This window comes from Belonocnema kinseyi, chromosome 5 (assembly GCF_010883055.1).
Source record: "Belonocnema kinseyi isolate 2016_QV_RU_SX_M_011 chromosome 5, B_treatae_v1, whole genome shotgun sequence".
Lineage (NCBI taxonomy): Eukaryota > Metazoa > Arthropoda > Insecta > Hymenoptera > Cynipidae > Belonocnema > Belonocnema kinseyi.
Genome location: NC_046661.1, coordinates 79,966,505 through 79,972,315, shown reverse-complemented (window position 1 = coordinate 79,972,315; position 5,811 = coordinate 79,966,505).

Genomic DNA, 5,811 nt, shown 5'->3' with positions numbered 1-5,811 from the left:
CGAAAGCGGTTCAATTATTCATAATCAACATATAATTTCATGGGCCTTACAAACTAAAAAAAAATTTGTTTTGATGATATTATAATAAAAGCTTCTGAACAATGGTTAATAAAATTTAAGAAAGCACACAGCATAGTGTCTAGGAAAATTAATAAGTTCATAACAAGAAAAATACTAGAAAGAAATTGGAAATAATGAAGGCTTAAGCAGACGCATTTGTCACTGACGTTCAATTATTTAGACAAAGTATTGGAAACCAATATTTGTTTAAATTAAATCAGAAGGGATTCCAGCTAGAAATGCATTTGGGAAGAAATTAGAAACAACGTACAGTTATAAAATACAGCCACTACTATCAGCTACTGGGCAACTATTGTATACTATTTGTTGTTTCAAAGGAACCTAGTGATAAGTTGGGCCCTGTTGCAGAACAAAACTCTACTCTCTACAAAAAATGTACTATGGCAAAAGTTAACAATCGGAAATTGCATTTTATTATGACATTTAAATATTATTTTAAAAAAAGGTATTACTTACATTTACAATAAAGGAATTTCAATGACATTCTGATATTAATTTTTACAAAAATTATAAAACTGTTTCACGAAACAGAATTGGCCCGTTTAGCAACTTAGGGGTATGGAGTTGTTTGGTTCAAAAGCACAGGTGCTTAAAATTTCATACAAAATTTCCTAATAAATTTGTTTTGAACATTTTTGTCCGCCATATTGGATCTACAATTTTTATTTTTCAAAATAAGATAGCGGATTTGTAATGAGCTACCTCGATATTCCCTATATGCACACTTTCTACGAAGTTTTATGAATCAAAGTACATACTTATTGTTACTCTGTGTTAGGGGTGGTTCAACCCCTTTAGTGGTGATATTTATGAAAATAATGTAAGACATCAACTACATTTGACCATTAATACTATTTAAATATTTTCCTAATTTTTGTAGTCGTTTCGAACTTTTTTGTTACAAAATTATGATAATAAAAATGCATTCAACCCCTACAAAATATGAGTAGTCACCCTTACTGTTCAAAAGAAATATTATTCAGTTCTTATTTTTATAAGAAATAAACTCCATTTTGTTCCATCAGGAAATATTCATTTTAAGTAGAAATATTTAGAAAAAACGCTTTTTGGGGGTTAACTTTAGGGGTGGTGTTCACCCCTGAAAAGTGATTATTAGCCGATTAAAAAAAATGTCTCTTATTCTTACAATCTTATCACAGAAGGTATTAGATTTGTGTGAAATTTAACCCCCCCCCCCCCCAGGTTTTTGTCAAATAACCACGTTTTAAGACCCCCTGAATTCGAAAAACAGGTTTTTACGAATGTGTCTGTCTGACTGTGTGCACAATCACTTCTTAAAAAATTAATATATTAGATTGGCCTTTGGTATACTCGCTTAGTGTCGTAAACAAAAGTTCAAGTTCGTTAGCCAGTCATTTTGGATAACATTTCAAAAAGTGGGCACATTTTGAATATTTTTAGGACCACTTTTTTTAAATTTCAAAAATTCTCTGTGTGGTTACCAATAGTATTATTATAGCAATTAAATTTTAAGCATAGTTATTTGTGTAATTTTCAAATATTTGCAAAGAAAGGTCTAAATTACATAATATTTTTCATTATAATATATAATATAATATTTACTCTATTCAATAATTTTAATTTATTTCCAATTTTTCACTACTTTAATAAAAAATTGATATATTTCAATGAACACAATGTGCTTCTTTATTTATTATTATTAAAAAAAACATTTATGTGTTGAAATGTTGTCACAAGTTTATACTGCCCAACATGTTGAAGGCATTTTTTTCGTTAGAGATGGATTTTTATTTGATCATTTTGCATGGGACTGTCCCGGTATATATCATCAGTCACATACGCATTTTTATAATGCAATCAAGTGATTTGATGAGAGCAGTCTGCCCAGACATATTGGACAAAGCCTTGTTTTTACCTCATCATTAACGGACTGGGTTGCAGTCAAGTACAGGATGGGGGGACCTACAGCTAAAGGTGGGTTCCGAACCATCAGAACCTCGGTAAAGGTACATTGAAAAATTTCCAAAGGTACCGGCTCAGGGATCGAACCCCGGACTTCTGATGTGAAGTCCGAGTGTCTAACCAAATGAGCCACCGAGGCTCAGTTTATTATTAATATCATTTGTTAATTTAAGTTCGAAAAATGAACTTGGTTAAAAATGATTTATAAAATGGAGGAAAATATGCTAATGTGGATTGTAACTTATTTTGAAAAAGACCTAAAGTTGAACTTTTGAAAAAAACATTGCGTGTTTTCTTTATTTAACAATAATTATTTCGAGTATAATATGTTACTTTTTCTCTGTAGGTAAAATTTAATAAAAACATACGAATGAGATTTCAGATAATCTTTTAACTTTTGTTAAATAATCGATGGAAATAGTGTAATATTTATTTCAAAAGTTTAGAAAGTTTAGAAAGCTACAAAATTGTAAAAATTCTATATTTTTCTTCAATTTTTTGTAATTTTCATGTTAATAATTTTTTTGAATCTTTTTAATACATCTAAGCCTTCTAAATGGCTTTTAAAACTTTTCTAATTTGTTTTAATATTTTTTAAAGGCAAAGAAATTTGTCTTAAAATCATTTAATTTTCTAATTTCGCGCATTCCTTAAATTCCATGAATTCCGAAATTCCCTAAATTTCGTGAAGTCCTTAATTTCCATAAATTTTGCGAATTCCTTTAGTCACTTGAATTCTGTGAATTCTGAGAATTGCATGAATTGTGTGAATTCCTGGTGTTACACGAATTCCGTGAATTCCTTGATTTCCGTCAATTTCGTGATTACATACGAATCCGCGAATTCCCTGAATTCCGTGAATTCCATGAATTCCGTATATTCCATGAATTCCATGAATCAATCCTATTCCGTGAATTCCGTAAATTCCATTAATTTCGTGACTTTTTTAAATTCCGTGAATTTTATAAACTCTGTGAATTCCTTCAATTTCATGAATTCCTGTAATTCCTCGAATTCCGTCAATTTTGTGAATTAGATGAATTCCGGCAATTCCTGGAATTTTGTGAATTCTGTGAATTCCGCTAATTAATTGAATTCCATTAATTCCGTGATTTCATTATGTAAAATTTCCGTCCCATAAACGCTGTAATACATGTATTGGAATAAGTTCATTTAGTAGCTAAGGTTCTAGTTAAATACACCATATTTTCTTGAGCTTAAAACTCTTTTTTTCTTAACTAGATTTTATTAAGTCATGAGAACTAGTGGTATTTTTCTTAGTATTGTGTTCGGTTATTAATAATTTACAGGTTATGTGTACTGCAGGTGTCATTTATTATCTTCATACCAGTTCACAAATTAGCCACTGAAATGATACATGTTTTCATACCAACTAAATCTTTTCCCTAATTACAAATCACAAAAGTATAGATTAAAGTGATACATTTGCAAATTTATTCACTTCGTGTGAATTGCTGATCTAACAGAATATTTTAAATAAAGCAACTAAGCGTTTTACCTAAAGTAACTAAACTTTTTACCCAAGCTAAGAAAACGGATTCCTTAAATATACTCTTGTGAAAATTTCTTTAGAGTAATTTCAGATAGATTTGTGCACAATTTCCTTTCGATTCTTTCCGAGATATTCAAATAAACATACGCGATTTGCTAGCTTCGGAAAGGAGTTTCTACACGAGAAATGAACCAGGGAAATGGACTGGCACGTTAGTTTCATGCATAATCCTGAAGAAATCAATTATGCAATCATGTCGTGACTGTGGTTGTACTGTGGAAATTATTTTTAATTTGTCAGTATAGACTAAATCGGTTCCTTGTATTGTTACGAAAATTCTGTTTTTATAATAGCGTTTATTTTTTTTGTTATTGACATCGAAGGTGTGGAACGATTCAGTCTCAAACCACAGATCATTGTCTAAACGTACATAAGCCGTATGCGGAGAAGGCTGGGCAAGGTGATGAATAGAATCTTCTCTTCAATTTTTTTTGCAAAATAATAGCCAGGTTGCATTTCCATAAAAATGGCGTACGGACCAATATACTCTAGATATCCACCTAAGACAAAATTTGTGGCTAAAAATGTATATTTATGAAGTTAATTTCAAATGTGTTATTCTATACAGAAAACATAAACATATCTAATGATTTTTAAAATGGTTAAAATACTGCGAACGCCTTTTTTTTCTTTTAGAACAGTATGTTTTAATATTTTCTCTTTTTTCCCTTAATTTACAAAAAAAACTTCTCCTTTATCTCTTTTTTCCCTATTCTTAGATAAAAACTGATACTTTTTAATTGAAAATTTAAACATTTAATGTTTGTATTAGAATTCATCTTCATTGATTAAAAATTCAACCACTAATTTGAAGGTTAGAATACTTTATTAAAAATTAATTCTATTTGTTAAAGATACACTTGTCTTCTTGAAAAATTGTTTCATTAGCCGAAAATGAAACTATTCAATTTTTGTTGAAAATGGATCGTCCTTACTTACAAATTGCACTATTTGTCTGAAATTTTTGTATTTTTTATAATTAAGTATTATTCTGGTAGAAAATTAATGTTTTTTTTTTAAATTTTTATCTTCTTAGTTAAAAATTGAACTGATTGGTTAGAAATTGATTTTATCAGTTCAAGGAAGCATTACAGAAATAGATAAACAACAAAATCGGAATTTCTAAAAAGAGCGAAAAAAACCTGTGAAATATAAGTTACCATTTATAGATAAAACAAAAATACCCTCTTGAGCTAAAACTGTAATTTTTAAGTTTTAATTAAAGACGCGCAGTTGATATGTGACTTTTTTTATTACAAATTTAACTATTCTGTTTTTAGTTAAAAATGAAATTATTTGGTTAAAAATTAATTCATTTTCTTACACATTTGTATCTTTTTTACAAAAAAGGTATATTTATTGAAAATTTAACCGCTCGATTGAAAGCTGGACTGCTTTGTTAAAAAATCATTTTATTCGTTGAAGATTGAACTACTGTGTTAAAATTTGTCTTTTGTTTTATTTCAAAACTAATTTTCTAACTGCTAATTTAACAAATCTATTTGTGTTAAAAGTTCATGTGTACTTTTCAGTTAAAATATCATCTGTTTTATTGTAATTTGGTACAGTTTGTTGTAAGTTGGTCATTTCTTTATAGGAAATTCATATTTGAAATTAAATATTTAACTGCCTATGATTATTTCTTTCTTGTTCGCAATCAATTTTGCGGACTGAAAATTTAAGAGTTTTATTTTTGGTTACAGATTATACAGTTTTTGAAAGGGATTCAACTTTTTTATTCAAAATTGGTCTTTTTGGTTTTTGATCAACTGTTTTTTATTTAAAATAGAAATCATTGTGGGTCATTATATTAAATAATGCATTTTTCTTTGACGATTGATATTATTTTTGTTTTGATAAATTGAACACTCGTTGATATAAAACTATAATCTTCATTTGTTCCAAAAATTAGCTATTATATTTTTCGTTGAAAACTAAACCTTCTTATTAAATTCGTTTTTAGATATTTCTGTTAGTTGAAAATTCAATTATTTTGATAAAATTGTAATTATTTTTTACAAATTTTACTATTTTTTAAAAAATAAACTATCTTTCGTCAAAAATTAAACTATTTTGTTCAAGACTCATTCTTTCACTGCTGGTTGATAAAAAAGTAGAAAAAGAAAGATTATTACGTCATTTTTTATTGTTGATATATGTTCTGTGACCAGGGCAATTAATAAATAATTTAAGATGTTAATTTTTGTTTGTCT